The sequence below is a fragment of the Marmota flaviventris genome, unplaced genomic scaffold (genome assembly GCF_047511675.1).
Source record: "Marmota flaviventris isolate mMarFla1 unplaced genomic scaffold, mMarFla1.hap1 Scaffold_49, whole genome shotgun sequence".
NCBI lineage: Eukaryota > Metazoa > Chordata > Mammalia > Rodentia > Sciuridae > Marmota > Marmota flaviventris.
This window is the reverse complement of record NW_027288305.1, coordinates 338,273-361,179: the sequence shown is the minus strand read 5'-3', so window position 1 is coordinate 361,179 and position 22,907 is coordinate 338,273.

Sequence of the window (22,907 nt, the reverse complement as noted above, 5' to 3'; positions counted from 1 at the left end):
ATTATATATATAGCATGTTTTAGAGGCATATTCATTTATTTTTAATCAAAATAAAATATCAAATTGAAACCCCTCTGTCTCTGGGTGCACAATGACTTCCAAATTTTCAGATGTGAAGAACCAACTTTGAATTGAAGTAATCAGTATATTTACATGGTTTATGGTAATTGGAAATAACCCTTCTATTTCCCTCAGGCTTAATTAGGAAAAACATCAAGAAGCTTAGAGACTTTAATTAGCCAGTTATTCAGCATGTATTTTTTCATAATTAAACAGTTCTGAAGCTACCACTTTCTTCAGAACTATAATGAGGAAATAAATTACCTTTTAGAAATTGACCAAATTTAATAAGCAATTTCAATGAAAACTAAATTTATCTTGACTCAATGGGTATGACCACCTCATCAATTCAGATTTATAGCGCTCAGAGCTTCCTTAAATTGAACACAAACTACTTCAGCTGTAATATAATAATGAATTTCCAACCTGCTAATTTGAGTATCAATTGAAATTAAGTAAATATATTGAATTATTTAGAACATTACAAAAAATTTTTGTTAAAATAATATAATGCAAAGTTTCTAGAAATTTTTGATTATCTTGACTAACCTAAATTTAAAATAAAGTAAGTGCTGGTAATCAACTACTCTTCATTATTTCTGGAAAGAACACTAGTGGTATATAATAAGATGTAGAAGTTTAGTAATCTCTGGTTAAATATAAAATAACTATTACCTAATTTATAATTTTCTATAGTTTTAAAATAAACGCTGAGAATTCCAGTTGTATGATTTACTCTTAATTATTAATGCACATACAATTGTTTTAATTAGCTCTTCTACAGCTGTAACCAAAAGACCTGACAAGAACAATTTTAGAGGAGGAAAAGTTTATTTTGAAGTTTAAGGTTTCAGAGGTCCCAGTCTATAGAAAAACTGGCTTTGTTACTGTGGGTCCAAGTTGTGGCAGAACATCATGGTGAAAGAGTGTGATGGAGGCAAGTGGCTAAGGACATGTTCAACCAGGAAACAAATGCAGTAACTTCTCTCACCAAGGACAAACTTAACCCCCAAAGGCACAGCCCCCAATGACATACCTCCTCCAGCCAGACCTCATCTGCTTAGTTACCACCCAGTTAATCCCTATCAGGGTCTTAATGCAATGATTAGGTTAAAAAAACTCTCATAACCCAATCATTTCACTTCTAGACTTCCTTGCATTGTCTCACACATGCACTTTTAGGGGATACTTAATATCTAAACCATAGTAAATATTAATAAAATTAGTTTTCAAGTGTAAAACCCTCAAATGATACTTAATTTATACAATAGTTCAATACTTTTACAAGCACTTTTGCATTATTCATAGACTAGCTGTGAAAGTTAATTATGAAGAAAATCAAAACTCATTTTTTTCTTAAAAAGGACTATGAATCAACTGTATTATAATTATTAGTAGTATTTGAGGGTGTATCAAAATAAAATATAATTAAACAGTTAGTGACACCAAAATAACTTAATGTGATAAAATGGCTTAAAATACAAATACACATGATTAAAATATATAAAATCTGATGGCAGACAAATAAAGTCTTTGTGGGGAGGACTTTTCTCACAGAATTAAAAGACTAGAACTTTTTTTAAACATTTGGAAAATGTAATATTTTATCTTGATTTAAATAGAAAATTATTTAGAATTTAGATATGTATTAATATTAGACACCTTTTGCTTTAAGAAGTCAAGTGCAAGTTCTCCATAAAATAGTTTATGTTTGAGTATTTTTGCTCCATTTTTAGAAACACTAAATGTTCCTTTAATAAAGTATTCAATAAAGTATGTAAGATCTGACAAAAATAAAAGTAAATAGATAAATAGATGGATAGAAAACTCATTTATTGATCATTTTGCCTCATGTGATACAAACCAAACTGGGTGTAATGTGGAGGGTGGGTGCAGAGGCCAGGTTACTGTGCTTCCATAATTAGGTCACCAGGGATTGGCTACCTGCACTCAGAGGATGCCACCAGCCCTCTCTATCTCCTCTTCTTTCCTATATATGTCTTAATCTTAAAACTCTGTCACTCATTGTGTCAGTCTTGATTGACAGATTGTGATTCCCTAAAATTTGCCAGTAGTGATTTATTCAATTTTCATTTTTTCCAAGCTACATGTTGCTAGTAGTTAAACCTTGAGTTCTGACATCTTTAAATAAGACCCATCTTTAGGATTTTTGCTATTAAATAATATGTTTTGGCATTACCCTCACTATTTTTCTCTTCCTGCCTCCAGCTAAGTGACTTTGACATTGGCCAATATTATTTATCATTCTCTCAATGAAAGAATGAAAACAGTTTTCCTTCCTATTTTGTTACATTCCTATGGATTACCAATGGAGTTTTTATACTGACTGAGGAAACAATGCTGAAATAGATCTCCTTACCTATTGTTTCTATCTCCTAAGCCTTTTACACAACTTGAGTTTTACAATGGGAATTTTACTTTTTAAACCCTACATCATGCATGATAACTTCTTCCTCAAACACCTTAGTTCATTATCTTAGACACGATGTTCTCAGTATGATGAAAGAAACTTTTGTGCATTTGGCAAAATCACTGACTTTCCAATTAGGAAAAACAAATCCTCTACCCTTTTATTTCTAACACAAAGTATTTAGAAAATTTCACATTTAACTGCTACCAAATGATGTATCATCAATTTTTTCTTTTATGAATTGTTCATTATTTTTATTTGACAAAAATTAAACTAAGAACAACCTTGGGGTGACAGAAGGAGAGTTTACAGAGGTATCTGATACATCTTTCCCCCAGAAAATGACCAGGTGAAGGAGAAACAAGACTGTTGTTCCACGGAGGTGTTTGACCCAGAGTGAGAGAGTGCAATGAGATATGATAGATGCACCATAGAAGCATCTTAGACTTATAATGACTTTATAGAGAAAGTAACTTAGCAAACAGTATCTACTGTCCCAACTGTCCAGTCAAGATCAACCCTACACCAAGACAGACTCCACACAGAGGAAATGGGTAAGCACAAGGGACCCAGCAGTACCTTGTGAAGTCTTGTCCATCTGAAGTATTTGGTGTTGGAGAAGCATGAAGTTTATGGAGATAAACCCTGAACCCAGTTGGAAGAGCTGTCAATCTATGCCACTGTGTTGCCACATAGAAAATGCCCAATGTGTTGCCATTTCTCACCAAGGCTCCTGCTGCACAGCACAACCTTGGCATTCCACTTACCTGGGATTTTGTGAAACAGCTGTGTGGATAGCCCAAAGAAGTTGGAAGACCTGGTCCTGTGAAAGAGCTGGGTAGTGAAGCAGCTGAGGGCCCCAACATGAGGGTCTGGGTCTAAACAGATTCCCAGGAAGTAGATAGATTTCCAATGAACCTATTCTTGGTCTCATAAAGCAGCTGGGCAAATAACATGTTTGGCTAAGTCTGCTGAAGTTCCCAGACAATACTAGCATAGTCTGCCTTGAGTCACTCAGTTCACAAAAGCTCCATGTAGCCACCTGTAAAGCCCTTGGGTATTGATACTTCTGTACCAGCTTGCAATGGCACACCAGAACAGCCTCACCTGGAGTAAACTGCAGAAATGAATAAGTACTCTGCCCCTATAACCCTACAGCTAAGCTTGCCACATGTGGGGTAACCAGCCCACCTACCCTGCCTAAGACAAATTCATTCCAGTTGGCAGAGTAATTCTACAAACCTTTGAATCCCATGTCACACTCATAGGTATTGTCAATATTGATTAAAACTGAAGAAGGTACACAGACACTACACTATTGTATCCTTCTAGAATCACTACCAACATAGTCCACTGCACTGGCAATCTAGGAGGAAGTTCTTCATTACAAGAACCACCCTGAAGAATTGGTTGAGATAACTGATACAATAGATGTGCAAATATCAATGCAGGGGCACAAGAGCATGAAAAGAAAATAAAGCAATAACTATATAGCAACAGATGCCCTTTCCCCCAGGGAAATCAATGAATTGCCTGGAAAAGAATCCAAAAGAAAGAGTTTAAGAAAACTCCACAAGACATGAATGCTGGAGGATCTCACACATATATGAAAACAAAAGTTGATTTCATAGAAATGGGAAGTAGAAAGTAGTCACTACATGTTAAGAAGGATCAGGGATGAGGTAGTGATAGGTTATTTAGATAACAGTTATCTACATAGGAGGAAAAAGTTCCAATATTTTATATCACAGTAAATAAACTGACATTCACAATTATTAGTTATATATTTTATAAAAAAACCTAGAAGAGATGAATCCAAAGGTTACTAATACAAAGGGGTAGTAAATGTATAAGAAGATATAAATACTAATTGCCTTGGTTTTATCCTTACACTTTCTATATGTTACTGAACTATCCTACTGTAACCCATAAGTATGTATGAATATTAAATGTCAATTATGAAAATAATAATTTCAAATCATCTTAAAGAGAATAAAGCAAACTCATGGGTTCACTCATGTAACTGGGAAGTTGAGTGGTTCATAATATTCAGGAAGATAAAGGAATTTGAATAATCACCAGTGCAGCCGCTCCAGAATATCTCCCAGAGCTTTTCTTCTGTGTTACATATTTTCTCGGGTAAATATTTCATATGTAGGAGAAAATTAGGTACCAGGCACTCTGTCCTTATAAATTGCCCTCTAATGATTGGGGAAATTAAAACTTGCCTTTTCATGGAACCCTGAGAAAGTTTATCTGAGAAGGTAGAGGTAGGGCTATAAAGTGCTTAACCCCATAATGTGTTTTCTCTGAAGAAATTTCTCCTTAGAAATTCTATGCTTTCTCCCAAGAAAATCTTTTAAAAACTTATTATTGGAAAGTCTTGAAACTAGTAAGACAAATAAAAGATCCTATGTATCATAATAATTAGAACCTCACTAAACTTTAGTGACACACTCAGGATGTCTCATTTTAAGTGTTATTATACACAAAAGGGTAATGACGATGGAAAAATAATCTGTAACTAAAATACATGGGGAACACTGAATCTGGTTCTGAATCTGAAAAGAGATTTAAATCTGTCTTCATGTGTCTATATAACCACTATTAGCAAACGGTGCAATACTTTAGTCTTTCTTTAATTTGCAATATTTTGCATAGTAATTAGATGTTCAATAAAGTCTGCATAAATTAATGAAAGTGGTTCTTTTGCCACTAGATAGAAAGACATAAATATTAAAACTGATACAACTAAAAGTTGAGATGAAACATATAGGAAAATGGGAATTAATAAAAAGAACTGGCATTAAAAGATATTTTTAATTACATTAAAATTCATTGCACATTTGATATCTAAAAGCATGAATGGAATACATCATATATGACTTTTTTAGAGTGGTAAACTCTTCAAATTTAAGAATCTGGACATGTATGTCAACTTATTGTGTTTCAAGTTTTAATGATCAAAATTAATTTTAAATTTTACTATGGTCTGTTGATTTAGTGTACTATAAAAGTCTCTACCATCCATTACATTTTACTCTCTAACTGCCTTAATGTAGCAATTAGAAGTCAATTAGAAATGTCCAGAAACAATAATACTTAAAGATCAATTAGGAACCCATGCTGCTAGGAAGATTAAATATTTACTAAAATAACAACAACCCTGAAACTAATGGTTCCAACTTCATTACTTGAATACATTTTTTGAACTGCTATTTTCTGCCTCACTTCACTGTAATTGCAAAATGTAATAGTAACAGTAAATGCTTCAGTCTAAAGTACATAAAAAGCACAAAGCTTTCAGGTCATAAGGACACTTGTTTAGATATTGTACACAGAATCACAAGCAGTTTTTGGTATAAGTATATGGAGTTCTAATTAAAAAGAAAGCTTCATAATTATATTATTTAAGGCTAATTATATTTAAATGCAATAGGTGAAAAATAAAGCCACTAAATATATTTCTTATGGGAAAAAATTTAAAATGTACTGGACTATACATTATGCCTGGTATTTACATGATAGCAATAAAGTCAGATATATAAAAATTAAGCAAAAAGTTTCCAAGGAGGCTGTTTCCAATTTTTTAGCCCTATAACTGTAGTATATATAAAACGTTTTATCTGTAAAGTTTGTGCATATTGTAATGATTTATTGCCTACATTATGAGGAGGCATTGGGTTTAGCAGTGAATTATATACATTTTACAGGTATACATCTGAGGATGAGTTTTGTCCTCATAGAATAGAAAGTTTCCATCAGTATTGTTTGCATAAGGAAACAAAGATCACCACACATTCTATGATACCAAAGTGGACTTCTTAAAAATAAACGGAAGGAAGGAAGGAAGGAAGGAAGGAAGGAAGGAAGGAAAAATATGTAGCAATGCATTACTGAATAGATATTTGGGAAGGGACAAGTCTTAGAAGGAGAATACAGGCTCATTGTTGTGGTGAAGTCTAGTATGAATACTCAGCAAAAGCTCAAATAAGATGGGATTATGGTATCTTTCAGGAAAGTGAAGAAAACACAAGTTTTTTTTTTTTTTTTTTTTTTTTTTTTTTTTTTTTTTTTTTTTTAATAAAGAGGTCTCAGAGAATGAGTCCCATCGGGATTACATTTGAAAACAGTGATCATATTACAATCAATAACAGGATATGTATGATGTGTTTTAAATATTATGGGATATATTTTTTCATACAAATATTTTATACAAAATCAAGCAAACTAAAGTAAAGCAAACATTTCTAGTTGGACTATTCTAGAATTCATACGTAACTATAGATACAGATATATGCATATTTAAGTACATGCATTTACAAGTACATTTTAAATATACCATTTTACTCAATAAAATTAATAAAAAATAAATTTCATTCAGAAAATAGCGTGTTGTAATTAATTATTTGTGAAATGGTGAAGAGGAAATTAGTCCTTCAGGTAATTTTTTTCCATTAGTCAAAAAATAAAAATATCATAAATAATATGTTTTATCATTAATTTATTCTTGTACTTCTTCAGTATGTGTGTATATATATATATGGCACTTGACCACTAAACCACATCCCCAGCCCCATTTTGTATTTTATTTAGGGTCTCACTGAAGTGCTTAGCACCTCAGCATTGCTGAGGCTGGCTTTGAACTCTTGATCCTCCTGCCTCAGTCTCCTGAGCCACTGGGATTACAGGCATGTGCTACCATGACCAGCTGCATGTATACATTTCAAAATCTAAAAAGAAAATCAGCTCGATGATGTCTGATATAAATGTGCTTGTCTCAACATTTAAAATAACCCATTCATATCTATGTCATTTCTCATGAAAGTAGAAAGCATTTTCAAGGAAAAAAAATAATTAGTACCCCTACTAGTTAGGGTTCCCCAGATGAAAACAAAAAAGAAAAACAAAAACAATAGGAAACATGATAATTAATAGATAGATAGATAGATAGATAGATAGATAGATAGATAGATAGATAATGGAGATATAAACTTAGGTATGGATATAAAGAGAGATGCAGGAAGTGCAATTGACTATGGCAATTGGTTCATGTTATTATGGAGACCAAGAAGTGCTACAGCTATTTACCTCCTGCAACGTGGAATGCAAAGGAAGCCAGTGGTGCAGTTCACTCCAAGTCTGAAGGCCTGAGAGCCAAGGGCCAGAAGTCCAGAGGACAGGGGACTGGGAGTGTCCCATTCTGACAGAGACAACAGATGCTTTCCTTCCTCTGCATTTTTGTTTATTCAGGCACTCACTGGGTTAGATGTTGTCTACACATCTCACTGATGAGAGCATTTTTTACTCAGTCTACTGATTCATTGCTAAACTCTTTTGAAAGTATTCTGAATTTAAAATGAATTAAAACTCAAAATTAGAGGTAAAATATAGCAAAGAACAAAAGCAAGACAATATACATAATATTTTAAAATCTCATAGTAGAGAATATTGTCTTAAGGAAAGAAAGCCAGAATTTATGAAAAAAAAAAAGACACCTACAATACACACTCATTTCTATTAACAAAAGACATTTCAGAAATAAATAAAAATAAAGATATAATCAGTGAAAAATAATTTTTCCCTGAAGAGAATGTGTTCAGGGAGACATGGGTGAAGTTTGATCAATGGGTACTAAGTAGTAGTTAAAGAGAAGGAAGAAATTCTAAGGTACTATTGCACTGTACTATGACTACTTATAATGAAAATGTATTCTATATTTAAAAGTGATAGAAGGAAGGAGTTATAGTGTTTTGACCATAAAAATGATGTGATGAGATGAACATGTATAATGTGGTTTAGAAGTTATAGTAATATACAAATTATATATTAAATGTTATATATTGAAATAACACATTATTTTCAATATATATATGAATAGTTTTTACATACCAGTTAAAATATATATTTAAAATGAAAAGAAAAACATTTTTAAAGTCAGTGAATATTCAATATTTTTTTGTTCCAAATTGCTGTTATTAAGGTCTTCTCTGAAATGTGAAACTTTAAATGAATGATAGATTTGATTTCATAGATATTCTTTAAATTTAAAATATCTTCAGTGACTTCCCCATCTACTCATTTTCTCACAGTAAAAAATTTGGGGGTCATATTTCCTATGTTTCATGATTATTCTTACTACACATATCCAAATGATTTCCAACTTATTCACTCCATACATCACAGTGTCATTATGGAATTGAACCATTATCCAATTTCTACCACTCAACAACTCAACAGCCTCAAGTGTGAGTTCATGAATTCACACTTGCAATGCAATATATTCTTTAGCAGCAACTGCCAGAATGATCTTGTTAACATGCAAATCAAAGAAACAGAGAAGAATTGAATTTGGGCAGAAAATATATAACTATGTTAAATACAATACAGGACAATTTTAACTGAAGAGACATCTGTGTTTGAACAGCATGAATGAGCCTTTAAAATAGAAATAGTCTGAAATCTAAAGATGAAAATGACATATTTAAATTTACTTATTTCTATATATGTTGTCTGTTTTCCTCACAAGAATGTAAACTCCATAAAGGCAGGGTTGTGCTAATTTAATTCACTGATTCTCTCTCCTACTCTCTGTGTGTTTGTTCTTCTCTCTAAAACACATGTGCATAAATAGCACAGGGCAATATTCACATTAATTCATACAGGGAAAAATATCATAAAGAGATGGAGTTATGCAATATATCATATTTAAACATATTTGCAAGATAAGGATCTAAGAAAAATATATTCTAAAAATTCCCTCAAATTATTAAATAGTGTTCTTGTTGTAAAAGCTATATGCTATCACCTGTAATTATTGTAACACATATAATAAATGTATTAATGCTTTATATAAATGCAATAAAAATAATTATTTGGAAATAAAGAAACTCAGTTTTAAACTTCACCTCCATGACATTCCTATTAACTCTAGTATAGCATTATTTTAGTTAAGTATCTTATTGTCCTTTAAATTGGGGTTGTTTCATAGGTTTGGCAAAAGTATTTAATTCTTAGTGTATAGCAAGTAAATAATAAATGTTCAAGTCATTGTGATCATTATCATGATAGCATCATTTGATATTTAGGTTTATAAATTTACATAAATAATATTGCAATGTGAAACTTCATGTATCAATGTGGACATTTTCTTAAATGACATACTAGAGTATAAGATATAGAATGTGTGGTGTTCCTATCACAACAAGAAACAAGAGAGAGATAATTGGCAAGACAGAAAAATCAGGGAGCCAAACTCTGCAGAAACTTTCCATTGTGCTACACACTGTAGGTTAATCAAAGACTTTACATAAATATTAAAAATCATCCAAAAAATTGTAATAATTTTGAACTAGGTTAATATGAAGATATTCATTTCTCTACTCTATCATGTGTTCAGAATACTTATTATAATATATTTATATAATAATAAAATAAAATATATCAAGTTGTATTTTTTTCAGATGATTTATTTGTGTTCATAGCTTTTATATTAATTTTTCTCCAGGTACATTCTTTTCCAAGTTCAACTCCAAAGTTCATGTAATTTTCTTTTAATTGTTCCAATTTCTTCATAAGATTCTATCTCCTATATTAATAATATCACCCCTCCCCCCTCATTTTGGGAGTACTGGGGATTGAACTCAAGGATAGTCAACCATTGAGCTATATCCCCATCCCTATTTTAACAAAGGAATGTACAAGTTAAAGTGAAGAATAAACTGAACATGCCAGACATATATAATAAGTTCCCCAAAAGGGCTTAATTAGCAGTGGCCCTTCCCCAGCCCTAAATAATGACTATTAAATATAAGTTGCAAGAGGATCAAGACCATTTCCCCATTTCCCAGGACATTAACTGGCTATCAAAACAAAAGTCAAAATTCTAGTGAAAAAGACAAATAACCCAAACTATAGCAAATAGTACATACTGACTGAAAGAAAATTTAAAAAGCAAAAGAAAAAAAAATTAGGCTTTGAATAAACATATAGGTGACCTATAATTCTTATAATAAGAGATGCAGCTTTGACACTGATGAAGGATTAGCAGAAAAAATGGAGGAAAAGCCTATACATCTGCTTTTTAAAATATGAACAAAGTTACAATGAAAAAGGTTAGGGTTGATAAACTGTGACTCATAAGCTGGTCACTTATTTTCATAAATAACATTGTACAGAAAAATAGACATCCCTAACATTTACAAATTGCTTAGTGCTGCTTCTTTAAAGAGCTATATACTTTGAGTATTTGTGACAAAAAAAAAATATATATATATATATATATATATATATATATATATATATATATATATATATATATATATATTGCCTGCCAGTCTAAAATATTTACTGTCAGGGTTTTCAGGAAAATGTCATTTGACAAGTGGAAAACTTGAATGCAGTGAATGACAGAAGAGGTTTCAATGCAGAGGTAAACACCTAATAATAAAGAGCAGATGAGTAGCTACACCATACATGTCCAGCCCTCTTTTCTCATCGTTTAATTTCTTTATATACAACCTCTTAAACAAGCCATAACACTGTACTATGGGTAGACAATTTATTAAAGAGTAAAATAAAAGTCTGCCAGGGTAAAGGTAATAGACAAGAGTTGATGGAATCATACCCTGTAATACTTTTCATCTTATCAGTGAAATAGTATTAAACAGAACTACCTGGAATTTTGTGATAAAGCAAGAATGTGTATTATACAGCTTTCCAATATCTTTTATAAAACAAATTGTACCAAAAAGCAAATAGAAGGGAATTGAATGCTAAAATTAATAAAATGAATAAATAAATTACACAGAAGAAGACAAGAAAGAATAAACAAAGGAAAAAAAAGCAGATTGAACAAATAAGAAAACCCTGTGGCCATCTTGAACCTCAGCGTATCTTAATTTTCAGCATTATTTGTTCTCAGAGATTAGGTGGGATATGATATTAGTATTACATTTGATCCATGATTTGATTTGTCAATCCATTTAGGGCATTTCTTCTTATTATCTCTTCAACAATTTTTTCTTTCCTATTCTGGCCTTTCTCTTCTGCAAAAGTAGTTACCTTTTGGTTATTCATTTTGTTTTGCATAGTCTATTCCATAAAGTTACCTTCCATTGTTTAGTCTGAATATCCTAAGTGTATTTTTTAGGCACAATCTTTGTCTCATCGTTACTTAATCTATTGATGATTGGATTCTTTTCAAAAAGAATAACTATTTCTGGGTACTATTTTCTGCCATTATTTTCTTCTTGTCTCCCAACTCCTGGGATTTATTTGTCAACGTTATTTTGAAGTGTACGTCTGAAAACTCTTTTTTAAACATCTCTTATCACTTTATGTTTAGAATTTGTTCTTGTTTTAGGTTTTGTGTTCTTCTAAAACAGGATTCTGCTTATGGAGAAATAGAGAATTTGAGGATCTTCGTAGTATCTTCCTTCAGAGAAAATTTATGGTTCAATGAGATTGGTAACTCCTCTGGTTATAAAGCAGTCTTCTATCACTTTCAACTTTTATTCCAATGGGAACTCCTAAGAATTCCAATAAGCAGTTTGGAAAATTTACATATTTTACTTTCAAATATGCTCTCAAAGTCCCAGGAAATTTCAGATATCTTTGCTCAAGTTCTCAGACTATTACTATTGTTCTCCCTTTTGGAATTAACATGACCCCAAAGAGAAAAAAAAAAAAAAAAAAAGGTCTCACATTCCTTGATCACTACTCTTCCTGCTTCTACAATCCAAGTTTCCAGATGGCTAAAATGTTCACTCTTTGTAGCTTTTATTCATACCTACTATACCTGTACTTTGTCAAAAGTAAGAGTTGGTCTGAAATGCACCAACTATTGCCAGAAACAAAATATCACCAAAGATAAGCTCAATAACATCATGAGATTTTTAGAATTTCTTTTAGTCTTGCCTTTTTAGCTGGTTGAAATTTCTTAATGACCAGAGAATATTAGTTTTCATGTACCAGGATTAGATTTGGAAATCAATGAATTGCTCTTTAAAAATAAATCTAAAATTTAGGTGTTCAGACTATATTTGCAAAGGTTCTAATAGACTAGACCACCTAATTTTACAAATAAGTGTCCACAGAAAATATGTAATATCAAGGTTAAACTGGAATTAAGGGACATTTGCTCCAGAATTTGAAAAAAATATCAAAGAAAAAAAATCAATAACTGTAACATTAGCATTCACTCAATAAGCAGTGATTCATAACTAATTCATCTCACCATCTCATCTATATTTCACTGACATGAACAAATAGCAATGTATGGTTGGTAATAAATAAATAATGAATATGCTTTATGTTTAATATATGTAACCTTGATTTAATGTAATCTCTTAGAGGTCCAATAATGCTGACATTTATTTTTTTTTTAATTTTTTTTTATTGGTTGTTAAAAACATTATAAAGCTATTGACATATCATATTTCATACATTAGATTCAAGTTGGTTATGAACTCCCAATTTTACCCCAAATACAGATTGCAGAATCACATCGGTTACACATCCACATTTTTACATAATACCCTATTAGTAACTGTTGTATTCTGCTACCTTTCCTATCCTCTACCATCCCCCCTCCCTCCCCTCCCATCTTCTCTCTCTACCCCATCCACTGTAATTCATATCTCTCCTTGTTTATTTTCCCATTCCCCTCACAACCTCTTATATGTAATTTTGTATAACAATGAGGGTCTCCCTCCATTACCATGCAATTTCCCTTTTCTCTCCCTTTCCATCCCACCTCATCTATCTGTTTAATGTTAATCTTTTCTTCCTGCTCTTCCTCCCTGCTCTGTTCTTAGTTGCTCTCATTATATCAAAGAAGACATTTGGTATTTGTTTTTTAGGGATTGGCTAGCTTCACTAAGCATAATCTGCTCTAGTGCCATCCATTTCCCTGCAAATTCTATGATTTTGTCATTTTTTAGTGCTGCGTAATACTCCATGGTGTATAAATGCCACATTTTTTTTATCCATTCATCTACTGAAGGGCATCTGGGTTGGTTCCACAGTCTAGCAATTGTGAATTGTGCTGCTATGAACATCGATGTAGCAGTATCCCTGTAGTACGCTCTTTTAAGGTCTTCGGGGAAAAGTCCAAGAAGGGCAATAGCTGGGTCAAATGGTGGTTCCATTCCCAGCTTTCCCAGGAATCTCCATACTGATTTCCAGATTGGCCGCACCAGTTTGCAGTCCCACCAGCAATGTACAAGAGTACCCTTTTCCCCACATCCTCTCCAGCACTTGTTGTTGTTTGACTTCATAGTGGCTGCCAATCTTACTGGAGTGAGATGGTATCTTAGGGTGGTTTTGATTTGCATTTCTCTGACTGCTAGAGATGGTGAGCATTTTTTCATGTACTTGTTGATTGATTGTATGTCCTCCTCTGAGAAGTGTCTGTTCAGGTCTTTGGCCCATTTGTTGATTGGGTTATTTGTTTTCTTATTGTTTAATTTTTTGAGTTCTTTGTATACTCTGGATATTAGGGCTCTATCTGAAGTGTGAGGAGTAAAAATTTGTTCCCAGGATGTAGGCTCCCTATTTACCTCCTTTATTGTTTCTCTTGCTGAGAGAAAACTTTTCAGTTTAAGTAAGTCCCATTTGTTGATTTTTGTTATCAACTTTTGTGCTATGGGTGTCCTATTAAGGAATTTGGAGCCCGACCCTACAATATGTAGATCGGAGCCAACTTTTTCTTCTATCAGACGCAGAGTCTCTGATTTGATATCTAGCTCCTTGATCCACTTTGAGTTAACTTTTGTGCATGGCGAGAGGAGGGGATTCAGTTTCATTTTGTTGCATATGGATTTCCAGTTTTCCCAGCACCATTTGTTGAAGATGCTATCCTCCCTCCATTGCATGCTTTTAGCTCCTTTATCAAATATAAGATAGTTGTAGCTTTGTGGATTAGTCTCTGTGTCCTCTATTCTGTACCATTGGTCCACCCTCCTGTTTTGGTACCAGTACCATGCTGTTTTTGTTACTATTGCTCTGTAATATAGTTTTAAGTCTGGTATCGCTATACCGCCTGATTCGCACTTCCTACTTAGAATTGCTTTTGCTATTCTGGGTCTTTTATTCTTCCATATGAATTTCATGATTGCTTTATCCATTTCTACAAGAAATGCCGTTGGGATTTTGATTGGCATTGCATTAAACCTATAGAGAACTTTTGGTAATATCGCCATTTTGATGATGTTAGTTCTGCCTATCCATGAACAGGGTATATTTTTCCATCTTCTAAGATCTTCTTCTACTTCTCTTTTTAGGGTTTTGTAGTTTTCATTATATAAATCTTACACCTCTTTTGTTAGGTTGATTCCCAAGTATTTTATTTTTTTTGAGGATATTGTGAATGGAGTGTTTTTCCTCATTTCCGTTTCAGAAGCTTTGTCGCTGATATACAGAAATGCTTTTGATTTATGCGTGTTGATTTTATATCCTGCCACTTTGCTGAATTCATTTATTAGTTCTAGTAGTTTTTTTGTAGACCCTTTTGGGTCTTCTAGGTATAGAATCATGTCATCTGCAAATAGTGATAATTTAAGTTCTTCCTTTCCTATTTTTATGCCTTTAATTTCTTTCGTCTGTCTAATTGCTCTGGCCAGTGTTTCGAGAACTATATTGAATAGAAGTGGTGATAGAGGGCATCCCTGTCTTGTTCCAGATTTTAGGGGGAATGCCTTCAATTTTTCTCCATTGAGAATGATGCTAGCCTGAGGCTTAGCATAGATAGCTTTTACAATGTCGAGGTAAGTTCCTGTTATCCCTAGTTTTTCTAATGTTTTGAACATAAAGGGATGCTGTACTTTGTCGAATGCTTTTTCTGCGTCTATTGAGATGATCATATGGTTCTTATTTTTAAGTCTATTGATGTGGTGAATAACATTTATTGATTTCCGTATATTGAACCATCCTTGCATCCCAGGGATGAATCCTACTTGATCATGGTGCACAATTTTTTTGATGTGCCTTTGTATCCGATTCGCCAGAATTTTATTGAGAATTTTTGCATCTAGGTTCATCAGAGATATTGGTCTGTAGTTTTCTTTCTTTGAGGTGTCTTTGTCTGGTTTCGGAATCAGGGTGATGTTGGCCTCATAGAATGAATTTGGCAGAGCTCCTTCTTTTTCTATTTCCTGAAATAACTTAAAAAGTATTGGCATTAATTCTTCCTTAAAGGTTTTGTAAAACTCCGCTGTATACCCATCTGGTCCCGGGCTTTTCTTGGTTGGAAGTCTGTTGATTGCTTCTTCTATTTCATCTATTGTTATTGGTCTGTTTAAGTTGTGAGTATCCTCCTGACTCAGTCTGGGTAAATCGTATGACTTAAGGAATTTATCGATGTCTTCACTATCTTCTATTTTATTGGAATACTCTCACAATTGGACAGATCCTCCAAACAAAAGCTGAATAAAGAAACTATAGAACTCAATATCACAATCAACAACATAGACTTAACTGACATATATAGAATATATCAACCATCATCAAGTGGATATACTTTTTACTCAGCAGCACATGGATCCTCCTCAAAAATAGACCATATATTATGCCATAGGGCAACCCTCAGTAAATATACAGGGGTGGAGATAATACCATGCATTTTATATGATCATAATGGAATGAAACTGGAAATCAATGATAAAAGAAGGAAGGAAAAATCCTACATCACATGGAAAATGAACAATATGTTACTGAATGATCAATGGGTTACAGAAGACATAAAGGAAGAAATCATAAAATTCTTAGAGATAAATGAAAATACAGACACAACATATCGGAATCTATGGGACACAATGAAAGCAGTTTTAAGAGGGAAATTCATCGCTTGGAGGTCATTCCTCAAAAAAAGGAAAAACCAACAAATAAATGAGCTCACACTTCACCTCAAAGCCCTAGAAAAGGAAGAGCAAAACAACAGCAAATGTAGCAGAAGGCAAGAAATAATCAAAATCAGAGCAGAAATCAACGAAATTGAAACAAAAGAAACTATTGAAAAAATTAACAAAACTAAAAGTTGGTTCTTTGAAAAAATAAAGAAGATTGACAGACCTTTAGCCATGCTAAAGAAGAGAAGAAGAGAGAGAACTCAAATCACTAACATACGGGATGGAAAAGGCAATATCACAACGGACACTACAGAAATACAGAAGACAATTAGAAATTATTTTGACTTTTATTATTTTTAACTTTTTTCTAACTTTCTGTGGTCAAAAGCTAATTCTGACAACTCTCAAATAAGTTTTCCTCAATAAAATCTGGACTATAAATCTATGAGTACATTTTGTAAAAGCTCTGCAATCTAAGTAGTGCTAAGAATTTTTTCTTCTGGGATGAAAGAGATTTCTCCTTGTTCCCTTCACAGTATCTACTTCTTGATTATGTTTCTATACAAACATCTAAATAAATTAAATTGTCCTTCCAGAAATCCATTAACACTTTAGTACAAACTTGTTAAAGAAAAACAACAAACAAACAAACAACAGATTTTGCAAGATGTGGTTTCTCATTGTCTTATTTATTTATTTTAAGTACAGGAGAAATGAAAAATAAAAACAGGAGAGAGGAACTAAATATAGTAAGAAAGAGAGAAAATAAGAAACAAAGAGACAGAAAAAGTAAGACAGAGACAAATGAAGATTCTAAAGACAAAAAGAGATATATTTAAGTTGGTAAAAGTTAATGTTAATTTGATTAAAGTCCAAAGTGCCATTTTTGCCTTTTTAATTTTTATAGATGATTTTTTTTATGGTATCCTTTTAATTTTCTTTTTTGGTAACATGGCTTCCTGCCTTGTGTGGGGAGAATGTTCTGATAGTCTTTGCTGTTCCATGTAAATTTCTCAGAGGAACAAGAACAAGGATCCCAATATTCTTGGGCTAATAGGTTGCTTGAAATAAGACAGAATTCCTATAGGATAAACAAGATAAGTAATCTGTGATTACTTATCGAAGACCTTTACAGGACAATGTAAATTGCTTTAAATTATGAACCACTCTTAAAAGCTTATTTATTTTTTAACTGATGTTGCATATTTGTTAGCAAGTAACAAAACAAGAGTACATTTTTTTAGTCTATTCACATGACTTGAGTTACACATATATTAATTTAAGTAACACACATATATTTGGCATATACATTTCCTGTAGCTATACTTTATTCTTATGATGAATTTCCAAAATCAATAATGTTAACTTTAAGAACTGAGGCAAATAAGGATAGGTGTACTGTTGTATATTTATCTGATTAGGAATTTGTGCTGTGCTTGTTATTTGCTGCAGGTGACAGAGGCTGAAATTTGTTTTTCTCCCCCATTGTTTTGGGTTTCTCTACAGATTCCTTTTAAAATAAGGTCTGAGGTTAGTAGTTCTTTGCAGCTGCACCCAAAGCTATTATTCATGAGCTGGAATAATGTGGTGATACAATGTTGAATCCCTGGCAATATCTCATGGTTAGGGTAGGTCTAAGACTTTTAGCAAAGCTGTACCTGTACCCTATGCTACTACCTTCACAAGTGCTTCTCAGAAGTTTTCCCCCTGAACTGACAATGGAAGGCTAGACAGGCTTGAGATACAGATTTCCTTTCCCCCTGTATTTCTTAGGCTTCTGTAAATCCCACGATGGTTAGGCTCTGGTACAAATTCCCCTTGGGTACATTCCTTTATTAAGGAGAATGAAATTCTTTGATCATCTTGAAAATGATGACTTCTCTTCACCTGTTGGAAGCAGGAAGATTTCTCACAGGGAGAACAGGGTGCAGCTCCTTGAGAGAAAACTACACAATGTGGCAAATTCCCTAAAACTTGCCATCCAAGTCCTTATAGCTCAAGCCAGGCCAGCCTGGTCTCTAGCAATTAGTTGATTGCTCTTTATTGCTACCGGGTGGTGACTTAGTGGCTATTTCTGCTTCTGATAAGCATGTGTGTCTGCTGGTCCATCCAGTTATTGAGGCAGTGGTCTGTCGTTCAACTTGACTTTTCTGATAGATTTATGACAGTTGAGTTTCAGTTTTCAGCTGCTTTCTTGTTATGACGATGGAAGTAATGGCTTGTCGACTCTTCATATTTGGATTGAAAACTACAAGTTAAGGTTAAGACTGACTTGTCTTGCAAGGGAAATGTTAGTGGAAGTGGTGTAAGTCAGTTTGAGTGTAATATTCATAAGTTTTGAGTATGCTAATGTCATCCACACTTAAATCATCTTTATTTCCTGAAAACTACATAATAATTTAAATCTAACACTAAAATATATTAAGGTATCCAAAGATATATGATGTTCATTTAAATAATCTAAATTTGATATCTAACTGATAATATTCCCAAAGCAAACTTACCTGACACTATTTAAATTTTCTACAGTTGGAAGACCGTTTAAATTTATCTTTACATTGTTGTTACAGTGGAAAAGAAATTATAGTAATAATCAAATTATACTGTCATAACATTTGAAAAGGAGTTATATAAAATATGCATAAAATACTTTTGATTCTAAATTTAAATTTTAATAGAAATAAAATACATATTTTAAAGTCAATAACATCATATTAAAGAGGAAAAAATACCAATTTTTCTAAATATGCAAAACTTAAGCCATGTTTTTTGATTTCTTGTATATTTGTTCTATATACATATTAAATGGCATTATGTATTATTTGCCATCTAAAAACTTTCCCAATTTTATTACCATATTTTCCTTAGTGTTTTCTTTTAAAAGTAATTGTGTCCAAACCATGGGGAAGACAATTTTAGAACAGTGTTCTTTGATAACAAATTGGGACTCAGATTATACATTCTTTTAATGCTGAAAACAAAGTCTTACTTCTATTATCTTCACAATATGTTCTAAACATATTGCTTTTGAAAAAACTAAAAAGATTATCCATACCAACAATGATATATTAAGATTAACCATCTCCTTAAATTATGATTTATTTTGATATTCTAAATTCTTTTGATTTTGAATCAGTTTTAACTACAAATTCTCTGTTCTAATCACAGATTCTAATTAAATAATATATAAACAATAGGGGACTCCGAAATCAATCAGTCTTCTTCCAATCAATGTTTAGAGGATCAACATTTTTTCCAATCAGCAATTACATTAGCTACACTAGAAATTATGTTTGGGTTGTATGCAATAATTCTTATTTGTAGCACATTGGACCTAAACCAGATTATTTTAGCACTAAGATTTCTCTACACTATATAAGTAGGATTCAATCTAAGTTCATTTTAAGCCCATCTATAATTTTTAGATCACTGCTTTTGGGGAGTAGTGATGCAGAAAATCACATTATTTAAAAGGAGAAGTTTTTAAAATGCTGTTAATTTAAAAACTCAAAAGCATACACCTTAACAATAGATAATAGATAGGAAGGTCACCTCTGCACTCTTGAAGCTATATGTTTTTCTTTTCTTCTTTAAGTTGGAGCATTCCCTTAACTAGCCAACATCACAAATAGTAAAAGTTCTTTCTAAAATTTATTCATGACCATTTAAAGACTGGTCGATGGATTGATATATTCTGAAATTATGTACTGGAGCTAGAAGAAAACAAATTTGTAAAATATATAAATCTTCTGTCAGACTTTGCAAGTTCAAAACCACTTGACTCTTTTCTACATCGTGGCTGATGTTTAAATACCTGTGTGATGACATATTGAGGTTAGAGTTCTCAATGAAGCAGTGTTGTGTATCTGAAAACATTTGTATTGATTTTATCACTAGATAGCTGCTATGTGACAATTGATGGATTATAGGGACCACAGTTCATTTACTGTATATGCCTATCTCTTGCTGATAGCCTTTTAAAATCTCCTGGTTTTTATCTGCACATTTGATATTTACTGAAAATCACACTTTTATTTGACCAATATATTTTTTACTCAACAAATCAATAACCTTAATTATTCAGAAGAAACTCAAATCACATGTATTCAATTCTATTTATGTTTTAGAACTTTATTTTAAGAAATAGCATAAGATATATTCTGGTTCCATTCACAATACATTGAAATTAATCTTATTTTTTCCTGAGTCCTTTAGTCTTAATAAGTAATCCTATTACTGATAGTGTGGCTGGAAGTGGATGTCCACATTTGTTGAAGTGTAATTACAAAGAAGTCAGATGGCTAACTACACCTCCTCACTATCCCTCTTATAATGTCGATAGAAGCAATAAGGAAAATAAAAGGAATAATTCTTGGTGATTAAATGTGCTTGATTTAGCAGCAACACATGCTGTGTTACTAGTGTTACAGGGATATCTTTAAAACAAGAGAGATTCGATGCACTAGTTGGTGACAGCAGATAAAACTGTAAGAGGTTACATTCACATAAGTCTCAAAAGTAAAAATCAAGAAAAATGCATTAGATACTGTATTAATTCCATGAGAGAATAATCTACTTTTTCTTTGGCTGCAATTAAACTATTCATAGTTATCAATATTATTAAATTTAACTTGTCTTCCAGATTCACTGTTACAATTTTCAAAACGAAAATATTAATAGTACATCTGTTGAAATGAGTTTAAGGAAAGAAAATGCTAATAAAATTGAAGCAAATGTTGATCTTCTATTGAAAAATGGTGCTAGAGTTTAAGCAGCTGGTTTTTGAGCGATCTGCTTATGAGCTAGTGATATACAATATGCTCCCATATATCTTTGTAATTGGTGGGAAACAGAACCTTCTTGAAGAGTATGCTAATACTCTTGTCACTCTGCCATGTATTCATAATACAGATACATAAACTTATTTCATTGTTATTTGCAGATGTGGATGACCTTGGCAAGGAACGACTGGACTGTATTATCTGAGAGCCCAGTTATATAATTCTGACCCTTATAAGAGGGAACCAAAAAGATTCAGCGTGAGAAGAGCTCCTTCCTTTATCATGAAACCTATAGAAGAAGTAGGCTGGTAACAGGATGTCTAAAATGCAAAGATTTCTTGAAGGCATATTTGTAAGGCTGTTTTTGCTGGCTACAAGAGAGGTCTCTGAATCAAACACAGCTCATCTTAAATTTGAAGGTGTTTATGCCCCAGATGAAACTGAATTCAACTTGAACAAAAGATGTACTTAGGTGTACAAATAAAAATCAACTCAGTGACTCCTGGGGGCAAACCAGACAAAACCAGAGTAATGTGAGCAGAGGTAATTGGTAATCAGTGGAAGAAATGACATGGTTTGCCTGAAAATCCAAAGCAACCATTCTGCTAAGGCCACTGGATAGAGACTTTGTGTGATGCTGTACTATTCCCCAAAGCATTTAAACTAATGAAGAGTAAATAATATAACAGTGGATTTGTGGGAACAAGAAAGAGTCTAAAAATGGGAGAACAAGGATAATGATAGATGCAGGTGCTGGAGTGATGAGATTTAAATATGGAGAAAAGGGCTACAAGCCCAAGAGTAAAGCCAGCCAGTAAAACTAGAAAAAAATTAGAGGAAACAGAGTGTCCTATAAGTTACCAGGGAACCATCCCTTCCAGTACCCATAAAGGCTCTTCTAAGCCAATGAATTTGTGAAGATGCTCTCCAGTGACCAGAGGACACAGAAGTCAACTTACAGTCTGTTCCCTTCCCATTTTAGGCTACGAAGCAGTCAGCAGTGTGCAGCTAGACTACTGGTTCCTGCTGAGAAGTGGCAGTGGAGTGGTGAAGCTGTGGAGTGACATCCCTGGTGGGTTCAGCATGGGTGGCAAGCAGGGGCTTTCTCAGGCTGGAGCCCATTATACAGATGGGTTGGGCCTGAGGCAATAGGAGCCAAAAGTTCCAACTTGTCACACATTGATGACCAAGAGTGGGGCATGGTACAGACACCTGCTGCAGAAGGTGTAGTGCTGCAGCAAACTGACAGCATACACCATCCCAAGACAGAGACCTGTTTGGCTTCCCAACGTGCAATGAGAAAATGGAAGGAGGGCAGATCGGAATGGAAGTTTGGACAGCTGAGTTGACCAGTAGTGTTAGCACAATTCCAAACACTTATTAACATATGTCTGAACCAATAGCATTGATACTTTTTTCTAATCCCAATTAGCATAATTTTGGACCAATAACAGTGACCCTTGTGCTATATAAACCCCTAGCTCCGAACACTTGTGAGAAAACCTGCTATAGGGTGCCTTCTAGTTTTGCAAGAGTTCTGTTCCTGTTTCTGTTTCTTCAAAAAATTTCCTATTTTTACACTTACTTATTGGGGTCTGTGTATTTTATTTTCAAATTCATTAGAGAAGAACCCAGAAAGCAGAAGAATGCAGAAAAAAATAGAAACTGGCGGTGAGCTGCCAGGGTCTGCTACAACACTGGAGAGCATAGCCAACCCTTAGGAGCTGCAGAAGCCAACAGCTTGTGCAGACCCCATCCACCAGCAGAAGCAGTGAATCAGTTTCATGT